The sequence below is a fragment of the Muscardinus avellanarius genome (assembly GCF_963383645.1).
Source record: "Muscardinus avellanarius genome assembly, chromosome: 9".
Lineage (NCBI taxonomy): Eukaryota > Metazoa > Chordata > Mammalia > Rodentia > Gliridae > Muscardinus > Muscardinus avellanarius.
This window is the reverse complement of record NC_137795.1, coordinates 88,416,530-88,436,860: the sequence shown is the minus strand read 5'-3', so window position 1 is coordinate 88,436,860 and position 20,331 is coordinate 88,416,530.

The window sequence follows — 20,331 nt, the reverse complement described above, 5'->3', positions numbered from 1 at the left end:
ACAGAAATAAAGCTTGCTGATGTAGATGTATGGGTTGGATATACATATGTCCATTGAGACATCCCAAAGTTGATTGGGAAGATGGCCTTTGCTCCTTCCATACAGATCTGCTAAGCCCACTCTGCTGTCCCTCAACCTTTAGTGGAAGAAAGCTTTGGCGCCCAGGCTAGAGAGCTAACTGTAAGGAAGTGAGCCTTTGGCTCTAAACAAAATTTGTAGCAATTATCTAATCTGTGCTTTAAGATGTCCCTTAGCCAGGCATGGTGGCACACATTTGTAATCTCAGTACTTGGGAGGTTTGCATGTTTGTGGCCAGCCTCAGCAGTTTAGTGAGGACCTACACACACACACACAGCTTCATTGTGCCAGCACTGGAGGTTTAAGGAAGTTTAATGGAGGCAAGGAAGAAGGGATGGACATCATTTTTGGGGAGGGGTACTTAGGATGAAACCCAGGGACATTCTACCTCTGAGCTACACCCCCAGCTCTATTTTTTATTCTTTATTTTGAATCCGGGTCTCACTGAGTTGCAGAGGGCCTCACTAAGTAGCTGAGGCTGTCCTTGAACCGCGATCCTCTGGTATCAGCCTCCCGAATGCTGGTATTACAAGCCTGCGCCACCATGCCTGGCTAACAATGAAGCTTTTTAAAAACCATACAACAGATGCTTGTGTATGCCAGTATCCATTCTCTCTGTTTCTTTATATAGAATGACTGACACGTAGTTGGGCACAAGGTCTTCTGGAATAAAGAGTACCTTGTTTGGCTTCCCTTGCAGCTAGGTAAGACCATGTGACTAGTTCTGGCAAAAGAAATGTAAATTTAAATATTAGGTATAATTTCTATGACAAATCATTGTAGGAAGAAGGTATGATTTTTTTTTTACTCTTTGTTTTTCCTCTGACCCAAATCAGACTTGATGGCTGGAACTTCAGCCTTATTGGACACGAAGTAGCATGCTAAGGACAGTAGGACAGCAAGATAAAAGAGCTCTGGTTCCCCTACCAACCTTGACCTGGGGTGTGCACGTGAGCACATCTGTGTGTACATGTGTGTGATGGAGTCTTGCTGTGTTTCCCAGGCTGGTCTTGAGTTTCTGGGCTCACATTATCCTCCGGGCTCAGCTTCCTAAGTAGCTGAGACTACAAGTGCATTCCTCTGTACCTGGCTACTCCAGACTTAAATGTATTAGAAAAATAAATTTGGGGTTTCGGTCTTACTGAGCCAGACATATTGATACAGCTATTTACTACTTCTTATTTTTCTCTTCAGGACCAATTTTATATCAAATGATATTACTATTCTAAGGAATAAATAGGGTTAATTTACAGAAAATCAGGACCTTAGTCTGGGCATGATGGTGCACATCTGTAATCCCAGCCACTCAGGAAGTTGAGGCAGGAGGTTGGAAGTTAAAGGCTAGTCTGAGCAACATAGTGAGACCTGGTCTCAAAATCAAAAAATAAAAAAGCTGAGCCAGGCGTGGTGGCATATGCCTGCAATCCCAGTATGTAGAAGGCTGAAACATGAGGATCACAGGTTTAAGACCAGCCTCATCAACTTAACGAGGCCCTTAGCAACTTAATAAGACCCTGTTCCAAAATATAAAATAAAAAACAAAATAGGACTGGGGTATAGTTCAGAGGTAGGATACCCCTGGGTTCAACCCCTAGTAACCACAGCAAATAAATATTAAAAAATAAAAAGATAACTGGGTGCGGTGGCACACGCTTGTAATCCCAGCATTTGGGAGGCTGAGACTGGAGGATCGTGATTCATGGACAGCCTCAGCTACTTAGTGAGGCCCTCTGCAACTTAGTGAGACCCTGTTTCAAAATAAAGAATAAAAAAAAAATAGGGTACGTAGCTTGGAGGTCAAATGCCCCTGGGTTCCATTCCCTGACCCGCAAAATAAAATAAAATAAAATAAAATAAAATAAATAAAAAGACTGTGGGTATATCTCAGTGGTAGAACATTTGCCCAACATAAACAAGGCACTGGGTTCAAATAAAAAATAAATAAAATAAAAAATAAAATAAATAAATAAATAAAAAATAAATAAAAATCTCAGTACTGGAAAAAAGGGGGGAATATGGGGGTGAGGGAGAAAGAAAAAGAAAAAAGAAAAGAAAACTAGGACCTTAGAATGATAAAAGCTCACAGCACATGAGGAACGTTATATAAATAGGTTGTTCAGTAATTTAGGAAACCTGCTTTTGTCTTCTTGTGTATTTGTGATATTGGTGTCATGGTGGTCACTGTCCTTTGCACATTTGGTGATGAGGACATCGGTGGCAATCTTCTCGGCTCTACTGACCGTCCTTTGGCTTAACACTAAAGCCACCTCTGGCCGTGCAAGTTGTTTCAAAGTTCGCTCAGGAGTAACGAGAACTCCGGTTGTCAGTTGGGGATGAACCCATGTTTTATGAACCTTAAAGCTTAGGGAATTTTGAAGACTCATAAATAAAAAGACTGGCCGGGCGTGGTGGCGCACGCTTGTGATCCCAGCATTCAGGAGGCTGAGACCGGAGGATCACGGTTCTTGGACAGCCTCTGCTACTTAGTGAGGCCCTCGGCAACTTAGTGAGATCCTGTTTCAAAAATAAAGAATAAAAAATAGAGCTGGGGATGTAGCTTGGAGGTAGAATTCCCCTGGGTTCTATCCCCAGTGCAGCAAAAATAAAATAAAATATAAATAAATACATAAATAAAAAGACTGGGTGGAGGGGGATAGTAAGTTACTGTTTGGTGGCCACGGTGTTTGGATTAGAAGTATGAGAAGGTTCTGGAGATGGTGGTGGTGATGGCTGCGGGCAGTGAAGTCTGTAAGGACACCGTCCTGTCCAATAAAGATTGGTTACAATGGTACATTTCATGTTAGGTATTTTTCAAATACAAAAAGATGGCTTACCTTAAAATATTAGTTTAAAATCCCACAAAAGTATGATACAAAATATACTGGGCTAAGCCGGGTGTGGTGGTACACATCCCCCCCCACCAGGGCATTCTACCTCTGAGCTACACCCCCAGCACCCCCCCATATATATATATATATATATATATATATATATATATATATATATTTTTTTTTTTTTTTTTTTGTGGTACTGGGGGTGGAACCCAGGGGCTTTCTACCTCCGGGCTATACTCCCAGACCTTTTTTATATTTTATTTGGGAACAGGGTCTCACTAAGTTGCTGAAAGCCTCACTAAGCAGCTGAGGCTGGCTTTGAACCTGTGCGATCCTTCTGTCTCAGCCTCCCAAGCGCGGGGATTACAAGCGTGCGCCACCACGCCTGGCCCCAGCCCTATTTTTTATTCTTTATTTTGAAACAGGGTCTCACTGAGTTACAGAGGGTCTCACTAAGTAGCTGAAGCTGGCTGTAGACCCACGATCCTCCTATCTCAGCCTCCTGAACACTAGGAATACAAGTGTGGGCCACCACGCCTGACTATGTCACTATTTAGAACACTTTTATTTTATTTTGGTTCTGGGGATTTAACCCAGGAGCATTCTACCTCTGAGGTATATGCCTCTAGCTCCCTCACCCCTTTCTGGTTTAAAGATGGAACCCAGGGGCATTCTACCTCTGAGCTACACCCCCAGCCCTATTTTTATTTATTTATTTATTTATTTATTTATTTATTTATTTATGATGGTACTGGGGATGGAACCCAGGGACCTTGTACCTCTGGGCTACACTCTCAGACCTATTTTATTTGGAAACAGAGTCTCTTAAGCCAGCTGAGGCTGGCTTCCAACCTGCGCAATCCTCCTGTCAGCCTCCCAAGTGTGGGGATTACAAGTGTGCGCCACCCCACCCGGCTCCCAGCCCTATTTTTTATTTTTTTATTTTGAAACAGGGCCTCACTGAGTTGCAAAGGGCCTCCCTAGGTAGCTGAGGCTGTCCAAGAATCGCTATCCACCTGCCTCAGCCTCCCAAATGCTGGGATTACAAGCATGTGCCACCGCGCCTGGCTTTCCAGCTTCTTTTTTTCTTTTTATTTTTTTGTTTTGAAACAGAGTTTTGCTATGCTGCTGAGAGACTCAAAACATTGCTGAGGCTATCCTCAAACCTGAGATCCTCTTGTCTCAGCCTCCCAAAGATTGGGATTACAGGCATGTGGCACCAAACTCAGCTGAAGATTAACTTTTTTTGTTGTGGTGGTGCTGCTGGGAATTGAACCCAGGGGCATTCTACCTCTGAGCTACACCCCCAGACCGATTTTTTATTCTTTATTTTGAAACAGGGTCTCACTAAGCTTCAGATGGCCTCACCAAGCAGCTGAGGTTGGCCACAAACCCGGATCCTCAAGTCTCAGCCTCCCAAGTACTAGGATTACAAGCCTGCACCAGCATGTCCGGCTCGAAGATTAATTTCTGAAACAAAAAATTAAATTGGCAAACAACAGAATTTACTCTTTTAAGTAAACTGAATAAAGAGACCAATGAGACCAGAAGAGCTCTTATGAAGTTCCTAAATTTGAGAGGTTAAAAAAAAAAGAGCACCCTACTACAAACATCCAGATGGAAACAGACAATCTACCCCGAGGGATAAAATAAGGCTGGCCTCAGGCATTCAGGAATTTTAAGTGACAGGAGACAATGGAACAGTGTAGAAAGAATGTTGAGGAGAAAAGAATGTGACCCCATAATTCTATTAATGCCTTAAAGTTCATTCAGTGTATAGGCAGCAAAACTAATCTTAAAAAACTAAGAAAACTAAAATAAATCTACTAACTAGTTATTTTAAAAAAAACAGTTGACAGCCGGGCGTGGTGGCGCACGCTTGTAATCCCCGCGCTTGGGAGGCTGAGACAGGAGGATCGCGCAGGTTCGAAGCCAGCCTCAGCTACTTAGTGAGGCTCTCAGCAACTTAGTGAGACCCTGTTTCCAAATAAAGTATAAAATAGGTCTGGGAGTATAGCCCGGAGGTAAAAAGCCCCTGAGTTCCACCCCAGTACCACCAAAAACAAAACAAAACAAAAAAAACAAAAACAAAAAACAGTTGAACCACTAGCACAGTTTAACTTTAAAACATGGATATGTAATATAAAATTTTAAGTTAAAAAGCCATAAATATATACAAATAAAGAAGAAATACAGGTTTCTGGGGAAAGGTAGTGACATAAAGTTATATTACTCAAGATTTAGTAAAAGACCCAAAATAGAGTTTTGATTTTTCTCTTACACAGGAGTTCAAAGGCAAGGCAGCTGAAGTTGGTACAGTACTTCTGCCATTCCCTACAGGTGGCCCTCATCTCTGAGTTCCAAGGTGGCTGCTCCAGCTCCTGCCATCAGGTTGGCATCCTGGCCAGTAAGAAAAGGGAAAGGAAAGGGGCGTGCACACACATACCTTTCAAAGGCATGACCTAGAAATGGCATAATCACTATTGCTCACGTCCCATTGGTCAGAATTCAAACACATGGCCACACCCAGATACAAGGGAAGCTGGGAAATGTAGTTTGTAGTGGAGTGGCCACAAGCCTACCTAGACCTGGGGATTTGTAGTATTTATTACTTCAGGATGAAGGATACATGTGGACCATTAGCAGCTTCTGTGGAGAAGCCATGCCACAGAACTACTCCCCGCTGATATTCAGATTAACTGCAAAACATTTTTTAAAAGCAGAAGATGAACTAGGGAAGAGCTAACAAGGAAAAAGGTTAAGTCAATTGGCCCAAGAGCAGAGAGAACATAAGATCTGAATGTAGACTGATAATAGAGAAAAAGGCTAATTCATACAATGTGTGTGTTCTCCCAAATTACTTCCTCTACTTCCACACAAACTGGAGAGAGTCTGAGGAAGTGAGAAATCAGCTCAGAGAAAACAGTTCAAGAAAAATCTTCTCAAAGCCCTGTCAATCCCAGCGCAGTCAGACTCAGCAGAGGCAAGAAAGCTGAGCTGGACTCATTATTTTTTAGACTCTCAGGCTGAACTGATGGAAGATGACCCCAGGAGAGTACAAAACAGCCCCAACTAGAGAAGAGGGCGCAAAAACAAACCTTTCAGGTAGGCAGCTGAGAGCTGCTACACTGCTAGTTGAGGGGTGTAGCTTGGAGGTAGAATGTCCCTAGTTTCAATCCCCATTACCAAAACAGAAACAAAATGAGAGAGAGAAGCTGGGGGTGGAGGCTATCTATGGCCCTAATGGTATTGATGGTTTCACAGGTGTATACTTATCCCCAGACTCACTGAGTTGTGTACATTGAATGTGTACACCTTTTTACATGTCGATCATATCTCCATAAAGGAGTTTTAGAATAATTTCAGAGCTGGGTGTGGTGGTGCTCTCTTGTAATCCCAGTCCTTGGGAGGCTGGCACAGGAGGATCCCAGGTTTGCGGCCAGCCTCAGTTACTTAGTGAGGCCTTCCTCAACTTAGTGAGACCCTGTTTCAAAAGTAAAAAATAGAGCCAGGCATGGTGGCGCACACTTGTAATCCCAGTACTTGGGAGGCTGAGACAGGAGGATCACATTTTCATAGCCAGTCTCAGCTACTTCCTGAGACCCTCCGCAACTTAGTGAGACCTGTTTCAACATAAAGAATAAAAAGTAGGGCTGGGGGTGTAGCTCAGAAGTAGAATATCCCGGGGTTCAACCTCCAGTACCACTAAACAAACAAACAAACAAACAAACAAACAAATAAATAAATAAATAAATAAATAAAATAGTGCTAGGAGTGTAGCTTGGAGGTAGAATGCTTCTGGGTTCAATCCCCAGTTTTGTTTTGTTTTTGTTTTTTAAATAGTTGATTCCAAGTTGGGAAAGGAAAAGCATAAGATAAGACTGGAACATCTTGTTTGTAAGGAAGGAAGAAAGTGCTGGAACAGCATGGGGACAAGTCAGAAGAATGCAGAAGGCGACCTGGAGGCGCCGCCACCGGCCAGCCCTAATATCAGAGCAAATAATGACAGCAGTGACATACAAACCCTTGAATAAAACTTCAACCCACACGTCATGCTAATAGATGTTGAAAGATTCAGTAAATAAAAAGACAAAGCTTTTCCTCACAATAGGATGCTATTAATGGTAGAAGGGGTCATGGAAACCGAATTTGGCACCAGCATTTGGCACCATGGGAGGGGTGTTTGATCCAGACCGGAGTTTTTACTAGAGGTTGACGCTGGTGAACAGAGGAGGTTTGGCAGGAACCAAGTATGGATGCCATCCTGGCCTACCTTCCCAGGAAACCCTAGTGAACTACAAAGGGGAAAGCAGGTGTTACAGTGCAAAAATCTAGCAGACAGTAAGATGCTACCCCCTGATGAGGCTGAGAACGGTGTGGCGCCATTCCCGAGGTGTTCTGCCAAGAGAACAGGACCCAAGCCTGCTGGTGAGCAAACAGCGGCCAGACCCAGGTAGAAACGCAGAGCCTGCACTATCTGAAACTGTTGGGAACTCAAAGATGGGAAAGGCTGAGATACGGCTCCAGATCGGGGTGGGGAGGGGTTCCTGAACAGATGTGAAAAAAACAACAACAACAACTAAATTTCACGCATGTTCATGCATGCAAATGTTTACAGCAGCTTTCCCCACCCAAACCGGAAGCAATCCAGAAGCCTTCCAGCAGGTGAGTGCTATAGGTTACCGACCATTACATCCACACGATGGAATCCCACTGGCAGCAAAAGAATGCACTACAGATTTGTGCAACAGCAAGGCTGAGTGCAAGAAGGCAGAAGCCACGTGTGCACCGCCTGATTTTGTCTATTTCAACCCCTTTCCTCGACAGGGAAAGTTTGCTCTTCTTATAAATATTTTGTCATTTGTCCAATCCTAATCTATAATGCAATGTAGCTTCAGAATTGCTAACTAATATCGAGTGAGAAATGAATTTGCCAATTTAAGTGCAGCATTTCTAAACAGTTCTTTTTGGTCTTCAGTCAATCAGTACATTGTTTCCCAGAGTTACTTAGGTCTACTCCCCTCCCTTTCTCTCTTTCTCCTCATTCTCTTTCCTTTTTTTTTTTTTTTTTTTTTTTTGTAGTGTGGATTGAACCCAGAGGCATTCTACCTCCAAGCCACCCCTAGCCCCTTTAATTTAATTAATTTATTTGTGGTACTGGGGATTGAACCCAGGGGTGTTCTACCTCTGAGCTACACCCCCAGCCCTATTTTACTTTTTTATTTTAAAACGGGGTCTCACAAGCTGGGCGTGGTGGCACATGCTTGTAATCCCCGTGCTTGGGAGGCTGAGACAGGAGGATCACACAGGTGATCCAGCCTCAGCTACTTAGTGAGGCTCTCAGCAACTTAGTGAGACCCTGTTTCCAAATAAAATATAAAATAGGTTTGGGAATGTAGCTCGAAGGTAGAAAGCCCCTGGATGGTACCCCCAGTACCACCAAAATAATAAATAAATAAATAAATAAATAAATAAATAAGTAAATAAAATGGGGTCTCACTAAGTCGCAGAGGGCCTCATTAAGTTGCTAAGGATGGCTGCAAACCCTCAATTTTCCTGTCTCAAATACTTGGATTCCCAAATACTGGTATTAAAAGCATGCGCCACCATACCTAGCTTTTTTTTTTTTTTTTTTTTGAAACAGGGTCTTGCTAAATTGCTGAGGATCTAAGTGGCTGAAGCTGTCTATGAGCCTGAGATGCTCCTGTCCCAGCCTCCCAGGTCCTGAGATTACAGGTGTGTGCTAGCACACTGGGCTGGTCAACTCATTTCTTCTCTACCCCCTTCAATGTAGTGACGCCATTGGTCTGCCGTAGTCTGCATTCCACCTTTGCTTCCTCTGACATTACATTCTGGTTGACTCTTTCTTTCCTTTCCATACAGTAAAACTCACACTTTGTGGCATATGTTCTACAGGTTATGACAAATACACTGTTATGTACCTACAACATGGGGCCACCCAAGCATCGCCTCATGCTCCTTTGTAGTCAAACCTTCCACCCATCCTCCAAGTAGCACCACTGAAGTGCTCACCATCCTGCTGAGCTCAGCAACCAGTAGATTCTGGTATGCCATATCTTAATTTCCATTCAGTTCGTGTGTGTGTGTGTGTGTGTGTGTGTGTGTGTGTGTGTGTGTGATAAAGTCACAATGCAGCCAGACATGGTGGCTCACACTTGTAATCCCAGTACTTGGGAGACTGAGATGGGAGGATCACAGGTTTGTGGCCAGCATCAGCTACTTACTGAGGCCCTGTGCAACTTAGTAAGGCCCTGTTTCAAAATAAAAAATAAAATCAGTCTGGGAGTATAGCTGGGAAATAGATTTCCCCTGGGTTCAATCTCCAGCAACCCCAAAATATGTTTATTGAGTTTAATTCAGCTGGCATCTCATTATACCCCTCAAGGGACAAAGGTGAAACCGAGTCACAGACCACTCTGAGGACTTGAACCAGGTCACCCTGGAGTACAGGAGTGATAAGGAAAGACAATGATGGTAAATCACCACCCCAGAAGGCTGCAGATAATGCAGGACCATGGTTAAGGCCCCGCGAGAACCCTCACCTGCACCGACAGACCAGAAGAGGCTGGAGTTGGAGGCCCAGCTGGCATGAGTCAGGACAGGCGGATTGCAGTCACGGAGGAAGGACGTCCCACAGCTGGGGCTGTGCCTGGGAGGAGGTGAGGCCCGAAGGGGTGTGCTGGCCCTGAGCCAAGGAGAAGGCCTGGGAAGAACTGAGTGAAGAAGCCCAGAGGAGCGGCCCCAGAGGGAGGAAGTGGAGAAGGCGAAGGCGTTGCACTGCACCGAAGTCATCCCGGAAGTAGTGGGGAGGTCAAGGTGGACACAGTGGTTCCCAGCCCTGTCAGACCCCAGTCGGCACTGCCATCTTCTTTTGTGGCAACCAGGGTCCCACACATGATGGGGAAGTGCTCTGCCACTGAGCTATGATCCCAACCCTTTTATTTTTAATTTCTCTTAAAGAGAACTGACCTCCCAAAGCAAAAATAGTAGCAATGCATTGTGGGTTTGTGTGTTAATGTTTGTGGTGCTGAGGATGGAACTAGGGGCATTCTACCTCTGAGCTATATACCCTCAGCCCGATTTTATTCTTTTCTTTTGAAAATAAGGTCTCACTAAGTAGCTGAGGCTGGCCATGAACCTGTGATTCTCCTCTCTCAGCCTCCCAAGTACTGGGATCACAAACATGGGCCACCATGCCCAGCTGTATTGTGGGTCTCACTAAGTTGTGGAGGGCCTCACTGAATTACTGAGGCCAGCAGTCTCAGCCTTCCAAGTACTGGGATTACAAGTGTGTACCACCACACCTGGCTACAAGTCTTTTCTTAGTGACAAATATTTTGTTATATCATTTTACTATCCTGAAATAAATTTCAGTGATTATAACATACCTATACTGCCGGGCGTGGTGGCGTACGCTTGTAATCCCAGCATTTGGGAGGCTGAGACAGGAGAATCCCGGTTCACAAATAGCCGCAGCTACTTAGGCCCTTTGTGATTCAGTGAGACCCTGTTTCAAAATACAGAATAAAAAATAGGGCTAGGGGTATAGTTCAAAGGTAGAATGCCCCTGGGTTCCATCCCCAATATCACAAAAAATTATAAATTAAAAAATTTTAAAAACATACCTGTAGGCCGGGCATGGTCACGCATGTAATCCCTTTGCTTGGGAGGAGGATCGCGCAGGTTCGAAGCCAGCCTTGCTGGCTTAAGAGACCCTGTTTCCAAATAAAAAACATAAAAATAGGTCTGGGAGTGTAGCCCAGAGGTAGAAGGGTTCCATCCCCAGTACCACACACACAAAAAAAAGTACCTGTACATCAGATATAATAAAACAATACATATGCCATTTGTAAATGCTTATGATTGACTCCGTTAGAGACCTTGTACTCAAAGTATAGAAGTTACAAAAATAGACTCCTAAGGGTGTACTGAACAGGCTACTCAAAAACAGTTAGGCAAGCCGGGAATGGTGGCACACGCTTGTAATCCCCGCGCTTGGGAGGCTGAGACAGGAGGATCGCACGGGTTCGAAGCCAGCCGCAGCTACTTAGTGAGGCTTTCAGTAACTTAGTGAGACCCTGTTTCCAAATAAAATATAAAATGGGTCTGGGAGTATAGCCCGGAAGTAGAAAGTCTCTGGGTTCCACCCCCAGTACCACCCAAAAAAGAAAAGAAAAGAAAACAAACAACAACAACAAAACAAAACAAAAAAACAGGCAGCTGAGTATGGTATGTATGCCTATAATTCCAGTACTTGGGAGGCTGAGACAGGAAGGTGGAAAGTTCGAGGACAGCCTTAGTAACCAGCCAGACTCTCAGTAACCGAATGAGAGCCTGTTTAAAAAAAAAAAAAAAAAGTTTAAGTCAGGTGTGGTGGCGCACACTTGTAATCCCAGTACTTGGGAGGCTGAGACAGGAGGGTTGCAGGTTCTTGGCCAGCCTCAGCTACCTAGTGAGGACCTCTCCAACTTAGTGAGACTCTGTTTCAAAATAAATAATAAAAAATCGGGCTGTAGATGTAGCTTGGAGGTAGAATGCTCCAGAGGTCAATTCCTCTGGAATTGTACTGCAAAAATAACAATAATAATAATAATAAAATAAAATAAAAAATAAAAAGAGACTGAGGGTGCAGCTCAGAGATAGGATGCCCCTCAGCCTGCTCCTTAGTACCACCAAAACCAACAAACAAAACCAACCAGACAAGCAAACAAGCACACACACATAGTTAAGCTCCACTGCATTATTGTGAAGTTTATGTCAAGGGGTAAGGGGTCCAGCTTTGGTGTGGTGCCACCTGGTGCCACCTGGTGGCATCTCTCATTTTTCTTACAGAGCCAGGGCCAGGTGAAAAAATTTAGGTCTTGGGGGTGCTGGGATTTCCAGTAGGAGGCAGTAATTCCAGCACTCTCTGGTTACCCGGCACCCATCTCCTGGAGGTCTTGGGAATTTTTGAATTTGTGGAGGTGTAGCTCAGAGGTCAAATGCCTCTGGGTTCCATCCCCAGATCTTCAAAAAAAGAAAAAAAAAAAAAAAAAAAAAAGGACTGGGGTGGTGTTGATTGGACCTGAGGTTCAATCTCCAGTAAAACACACACACACACACACACACACACACACACACACACACACACACACACGGCTGGAGATGAAGTTCATCAGCAGAGCTCTCCTGGCTTCAATTCCAAAAACTGGAAAAAATAAAATCTAAAAAGTAATATTGTGAAACATCATATTATTTGATGCATTATGGCGTATGTAATACAGAATTTGTTCTCATGGGGCAGTTACAGGAAATAAATAAAACTGAAGGAACACAATAAGAAAGTAAAGAGATGCCCAAGAAAGATTGATGTTATTTTTTCTAACTGCATTCATTCTTCAGAGTGCTGGTTTCAAGGCGTACCAATAGAAATTGCAAGAGGAAAAGTGCTCTCAGTTCAAGTGGGTCTGGGCAGTGCGGTATGCGACATCCCCTGGTGGTGATCCTGAAAATGTCTCTGCAGACCCCGAGCTGCCCACAGGCCTCACCTGCGGCCCCCTGGATCCAACACTGCATTTGGGCCCCTGTGACACCTCTAACCACTGCTGCTCCCACCAGCTAGCCAGCACAACGGGGTGGAGGACTCTGGAGGCCACCCCAGGGAGATATGGACTCCCCTAAAGCGCATCTGGCCTGAGGGGCACCTTCCCAGCCTGGCTGAAACCTTCTTGGACTGTGCTCCAGCCTCAGGCTCTTCCCACGTGGGTCTCCATGCTTCTCCATTGGCCAAGTCCAGCCACAGCCAGCGTGGGCACGGGCCTTCAGGGATCTGGCCCCCAGAGGTTGGCATCGGCAGCAGGCAGGATGGGGTAGGTGGAGTGTGGCCTGGCCTGGTGCGGGTGGGGGACAGACCCAGAATAACACCAAGGGACTTGGTTTGGCCTGAACATACAGTAACATCTTTGAAGAACATAGCCGGGTGTGATGGTGCACACCTGTAATCCCAGTACTTAGGAGGCAGAAGGTGACAGAAATTCCATTCTTTGTCCAGAGCAAGTGCTTTCTGGGGGAATTTAGGGTAGTTATGGAACCCAACTTAGGGTAGAATATCTGAATATTTCTTTGCATGTCATGGATATGTGGTGTTTTTCTGGTTGCTATTTCAATATTGACACCTCCAAATGGTGTTTGCTTTGGCATAACTCACAATTTGGGTGGCGCTTTAATGAAACACATTATCCATTTCTGTAGTAGAGAAATATGCTTTATTCTAAGTCAGGGAAGGAATCAGAGACAGAGAGAAAATCAGAATAAACTTTTTGAGAATTCCTCTAGATTTTTGTATTTCTGGTTATTTTCATTCAAGTTATGGTTCCTATAAGTGGCTTTAGCCTTAATAATTGTGTGTGGGGGTACTTAGAATGGAATGCAGAAGCCTTATACCTCCGGGCTACTCTCCCAGACCTATTTTTTTTAATATTTTATTTGGAAACAGGGTTTCACTAAGTTGCTGAGAGCCTCATTAAGTAGCTGAGACTGGCTTTGAACCTGTGTGACCCTCCTGTCTCAGCCTCCCAAGCGCAGGGTTTACGAGTATGTGCCACCACGCCCAACAAGTTTTAATAATTCTAAGTGTTCACTTCAAATCATGGAGCATTACCCCACTCAGTGGTTGGTTCCCTGAGATTGTCTCCTCAAGTTTTGTTTTTCCCCCCTAGTCGATGGCTTGTGGTTTGGGGGAAGGGAGGGTCCACTGGTAAACCCTGTGGTACCTGGATGTGCAGATCAGAACTGCTCATTTCTTTTTTTTTGGTGGGGGGTACTGGGGATTGAACCCAAGGGCATGCTACCTCTGAGCTAAATCCCAGCCCTTTTTATTTTTTTATTTTATTCTGAAACAGGGTTTTGCTAAGTTGCTGAGGCTGGCCTTGAACCTGCAATCCTCCTTAGCCTCCCAAATACTGGGATGATAGGCATGTGTCCCACGTCCACCTGGAGCTGCTCATTTCCAGGCGCTCAGTATTCCCAAACTCTGCACCTCCACTGCCCGCGGCCACATCAGTACCAGCGGAGTCTCACTGACCCTCCATCCATTATTTCTCTAGAGACTTCCAAGAGTAGTCTGAAGTTTTCATCTCATTTCCATCACACACCTTAGGCGGGGGCCTCTTCATGTTATTATTCAAGGGCCTTCTTTTCTCTTTTCTCTAAATTCTATCTCAGAAACTCTGCAACACAAGCCGGGCGTGGTGGCGCACGCTTGTAATCCCGGCATTCGGGAGGCTGAGACAGGAGGATCGCGGTTCGCGGACAGCCTCAGCTACTTAGTGAGGCCCTCTGCAACTCAGTGAGACCCGGTTTCAAAATAAAGAATAAAAAATAGGGCAGGGGGTGTAGCTCGGAGGTCAAATGCTCCTGGGTTCCATCCCCAGACCTGCAAAAAAACCAAAAAAACAAAAAAACAAAACTCTGCAACACATTTTCTCGTTTTGCAAATGTCAAGTCCTGGCAGACTTTAATTGACTCTGGATGACAATGTTTTGTTTCTTTTTTGTTTAAAATGGTATGTTTATCCTATTAAAAGCTTTACCTATCCCTTGTGTGATGTTATTTTCGTTTAGGAAATCATCTCTGGGAATCAATTTCCCTGATAGACTATTCAGCAAAGGCTATAGTTTCCTCCTCCTCCTCCTCCTCCTCCTCCTCCTCCTCCTCCTCCTCCTCCTCCTTCTTGTGTGTTGTTGTTGATTGGGGTGGTGGGGAGACATGTGGATTGTCCTACAGCCTTTAATTGGGCATCTGATAGAAAGCAGGTGCTGGAGGATGCCCACATGCACGCGGTACCCGCCATTGGCATATGGATGCCTGTGTAGCAGCCGCTGTCCTGGAAACAGCACATCAACTAGGTTTGGTGGATGTACGAACAGAAGGGAACAGGTCAACCAGAGCCACGGAGGATTTGTTAGAGAGGAGTCAGGGTCTCTCTTGACACCACCTGGAGGTTAAGGGAACCAGGTATAGAGAACAGGGGAACCACAAGTGGACCACTAAGCTGGAGAGAGGCCAAGATGCTCACAGCCAGAGCCGCCTGCTCAGGATGCTGTCCCCATACCGCATCTGTGCGAAGATGAGTGATGCTTCTGCTCATGTAAAATCCAGTTAGCTAAGTCCATGGCGTGGACCTGAAGGGCAAGGGGAAGAAGAGGTTGCTGGACAGTAAAGGAGATACTCCTGGAAGAGGCTTCAGGACATAAGTGCTTTCCTCTGGTAAGGGACACAGCCAGCTTTATGTGACGCTGAGGGAGAGAAAAGTGGTCCTGACTCATTCTCCTCCTCTCTGGTCTCCACCTAGACTCTCCACTGGCCACTCCCGTGGAAACCGGAGCCCATGAGCCCTTTGGTGTCTGTACAGATCCACTGGGAAATAGGCAGGAACTATGGAATTCCCAACCATGGGAGATGGGAGGTGTGTGTGGGAGGGGCACTACGGATGGAGCCCAGGGGCATTCTACCTCCGAGTTACATACTCCCCCATTTTTCTTTTCTTCTTCTTCTTTTTTTTTTTTTTTTGGTGGTACTGGGGTTCCTGGAAGCCCTTCTACCTCCAGGCTACACTCCCAGACCTATTTTATATTTTTATTTGGAAACAGAGTCTCTTAAGCCAGTGAAGCTGGCTTCGAACCTGCGCGATCCTCCTGTCTCTGCCTTCCAAATGGGGATTACAAGCGTGCACCACCACACCCGGCTTATTTTTATTTTTAAGCAGGGTTTTGCCAGATTGATGAGAGTCTCACTACTTGCCAAGGCTGTCCTCGAACCTGCAATCTTCCTGATTCAGCCTCCCAAGAACTGGGATTATGGGCGTGCAGCACTATGCCTGGGTTATTTCCCTATTCTTCACATACACTGAATTTGTAACTCTCCTCTCAGTACACTCACCATTGGGCATCCCACCACCTTGAGCTCTGTGGAGACACAGGTAGTAGGGTCCTCTCTCCTGCTCCAACAGGAGCTGCTACCCGCCGTCACCCTGGGCTCTCCTCCGCTGTATCCTAAATATTCTAAATATCCTAGGGAATCCTTCACTTCTTTCCTACATGGAACCCACCTCTTTCCTGGGTCCATGTTTTGTTATTTGTGAGTTGACTTCATTTTAATGGAATAAATCATCCAGTAGTTTTCCAAGAGTTGCCTATAATTTAGAGTTGGAAGTTCCCTAAATGCCCACATGCTAAAGGCCTACTCCCCAGCTGGGCTCTAGTCAGAGTGGTTGAAGCTTTCAGAGGAGGAGCCTAGTGGGATGCTTCCTGGTCATTGGGATGTGCCCTTGAAGGTCATATAGGGACCACAGCCCCTTCTTCTTCCTCTCTGTCTTCTGGTCCCTGCCCTGAGGTGAATGGGCTTCCAACATGATATGCCGCCTGGCCACAGGCCCGAAAGCAACAGGGCCACCAACTGTGGACTGAAATCTCCAAAACTGAGCCAAATTAAACCTTTTTAAAAAGTTAGTTATTGCCAGGTGTGGTGGCGCACGCTTGTAATCCCCACGCTTGGGAGGCAGAGACAGGAGGATCGCGCAGGTTCGAAGCCAGCCGCGTGCGCTGGCTTAGGAGACCCTGTTTCCAAATAAAAATGTAAAAATAGGTCTGGGAGTGTAGCTGGGAGGTAGAAGGGCTTCCAGGAACCCCAGTACCACACACACACACACAAAAATAAAATAAAATAAAAAGTTAGTTATTCACACCTTGGGTATGTTGTCACAGTAACAGAGGGATGGTAACACAATATAGAAAATTTTTTCATAACTCGTGTGTCAGAATTTGAGCGATTTCAACATTTAGGAGTGGAAATGATTCCAGTTGGGACACAAAAATCATTCTACTCATTGAAAACTGAAGTAGGTGCTGCCATTTTGGGCTTCCTCTGACTTCAGGGGAGCATGACAATTATGTATATAAGGAGGTTCTGAAGTTGCTTGAAGTAGATTGACCCTTCCTATCAAGGTAAAAAAGAATGGCTTCCATAAAATAAGGGCAGGAATGAGAAAGAATGATATCCAGATGGAACTGAGATATGTCTTTACCATGCCCCACTCAGCCAAGAGAGGATCACAAACACCACACAAGAAAAATCATCAAGGGCTTAGATCTTCAGGAGTGAAAATGTGTGGTCCCCCTGCCAGGGAAATAGCTCCAACCAGGTGCTGGTCAAAGAAAGGAGTACATAAAACAGGTAGTAGAAAAACAAAGTCCTAAGTACCAGATACTAAGACTTTGGGACCAAGATGCAGGGACAAGAACTAAAGATTCTACCCCTACTTCTTTTTCTCTTTCTTTCTTTCTTTCTTTCTTTCTTTCTTTCTTTCTTTCTTTTCTTTCTTTCTTTCTTTCTTTCTTTCTTTTTCTTTTTTTTTTTTTTTTGTGTGTGTGTGGTACTGGAGATAGAACCCAGGGGCATACTATCTCTGAGCTACACTTCCAGCCCTAATTTTTTATTATTTATATTAAATGGGGTCTCACTGAATTGCAAAGGGCCTCACTAGGTAGCTGAGGCTGTCCACGAACTGTGATCTTCCTGTCTCAGCCTCCCAAATGCAGGGATTACAAGTGTGTGCCACCAAGCCCAGCTTGTTACTTCTTTCTTTTCAGTGACATAGATTACTGAAATTATCCTTTCTCTGACTTATTGCATATAGGGTGTGTTTGTGCCATTTAAATTTACCAGTGGGTCTGGAAGTTTGGGAACACCAGAATAAGTCATAAACAAGAGGAAGAATGGACATCCCCTGGCGAATCTGCACTCGGGGATGCACACAGTAACTGAGGAAGTTGCTATGAGCTGAATGTTCCTGTTCCCCAGGATTCAGATGCTGAAGCCTAATCCGTAAGGTATTAATAAGTGGGGTCTTTGGGAGGTGATCAGACCATGAGAGGGCAGCTCTTGTGACTGAGATTAGTGCCCTTATGATAAGCAGGCCCAAGAGAGGCTATCTATTACCTCCACCGCAGCAAGCAGAGGACACAGAGGATGCAGCAGAGATGCTACCCATGAGGAACAGGTTCTCACCAGACACCACATCTGCCAGCACCTTGATCTTGGGCTTCACAGGCTCCAGAACTGCGGCAGATAAATATCTGCTGTTCATAAGCCACCCAGTTTATGGCATTTTTGTTACAGCAGCCTGAACAGAATGAGACAGAGTTTTTGTGTACTTGCTATGAGGAATGTTTACAGCTGGGTATGGTGGCACCTGCCTGTAATCCTGCAAGTTTACAGCCAGCCTCAGTAACCTCTGAGACCCTCAGTAACTTAGCAAGAACCTGTTTCAAAATAAATAAATAAATAAAGTAGGGATGGGACTGTAACTTGGGGGCAGAATGCCCTTGGATTAAATCCCCAGTATCTCACACACACAAAAGGAATGTTTTCTTTAAATTGGAGGCATTATGCCGGGCATGGTGGTGCATATGCTTGTACTTCCAGCTTTCGGTAGGCTAAGGCAGGAAGATTACAAGTTTGAGGTCAGCCTGAGCAAATTAGTGAGACCCTATCTTCAGATTTGAAAATAAATAAATAAAAAGGGCTGGTGATATAGCTCAGCAGTAGAGCATCCCTGGGTCCAATCTATGGCACTGCGAAAGACAAACCCCAACACAAAACAAGACAATAACAACAAGCCAGGCATGGTGGCACACACTTGTAATCCCAGCACTTGGGAGGCTGAGACAGGAGGATTGTACAGGTTCGAAGCCAGCCTCAGCTACTTAGTGAGGCTCTCAGCAACTCAGTGAGACCCTGTTTCCAAATAAAGAATAAAAAATAGAGCCAGGGGTGTAGCTCAGAGGTAGAATGCCCCTGGGTTCAATCCCCAGTACTGAAACAAACAAACAAACAAACAACCTGAGACTGTCCTCAAGCCACAATCCTCCTGCCTCAACCTCCCAAGTACTGGGATTACAAGTGTGCACCATCATGCCCAGCTACATTTTTGTTATTTTTTGATACATCCTCTGTGAGACCTAGATTCTTCTCCAGCAATGCCTCCAAATCAACATATACTCTTATTCTATAATTTTTTACTATTAAAATAATCTCCAACTAACATAATGCTGCTTTGTCTTTTGAGGTTTGTTGGATTTTTGTTTTGTTTTGTCTTTGTTGTGGTGGTTGCTTTGTTTTTTGTTTTTGGTACTGGGGATTGAACCCAGAGGCATTTTACCTCCAAGATACACCTTCAACCTGATTTTATATCTTATTTGTTTTATTTATTTATTGTGATTTTCCTGTCTCAGCCTCCCAAATGCTGGGATTACAAGCATGTGCCACCACGCCCGGTTTAGTCTCCGTTATTTAGTGAGGTCTTCCGCAACTTAGTGAGATGCTGTTTCAAAATGAAGAAAAAATAAATAAAATAGGGCTGGAGGTGTAGCTTGGAGGTAGAATGCCCCTGGGCTCAATCCCCAGTAACACAATAAATAAATAAATAAATAAATAAATAAATAAATAAATAACAGGCATGGTGACACATACTTGTAATCCCAGCATTTGGGAGGCTGAGACAGGAGGATCACAGTTCGTGGCCAGCCTCAGCTACTTAGTGAGGCCCTTTGCAACTCAATGAGACCTCATTTCAAAATGAAGAATAAAAAATAGGGCTGGGGGTGTAGCTCAGAGGAAGACTGTCCCTGGGTTCCATCCCCAGTACCCTCCTCACACACACAAAAATGAAGAACAAAAATATTAAAAAAATTTTTTTGACTAAGTAAGCCAATGTACTTACCACAGTGACAAAGGTACTTAAAGTTGGCAAGAGGATTCACTGGGTGAAAGCAAGACGGTTTATTACCACCAGCAGAGCAAACAGCTGGAGCACAGCATGGCCGTACAGTCACCCTGACCCCAGCAACATGCGGGGCTCAGACAGGGTGGCCCTGCAGCTGAGGCCCACGGCTAAGGGCGCAGAGTCTTCTACAGCTCCCTCCCTGGGAGAGCAAGAAGCTGGAAGGTAATCATGTTGTGGTCACCTTGACCTTCTTAATTGCCTACAGTGACTAGCTACAGAAACAGCTCAGGGTCAGAGGAGAGGTAGGCCTTAAAATCTTGCAAACTTAGCAAGGCTGCGTGGAGATGCTCAACGACCACAGAAGACTGTCTCCCCCAAGAGGAGCAGAGAGTCAGACTACAGTGAACCTTTGTCATTGTCAGCACCAGGCGCCCATTCCTCTGTCCTCTTGTAACACCCCTCGGTCCCTTTGGGGAAACCACCCAGCGGGCTGCAGCACTGGACGAGGGACAATTGGCGGCCCCTCCCCGATCCCCAGGCTGCAGCGGAGTCAGCGCATTCCAAGAGCGGCTTTTTCTTCAGTTGTCCTTTCAGTTCTGTGAGCCAGCCCTTCAATGAATTCCTTTTGGTTTAAAT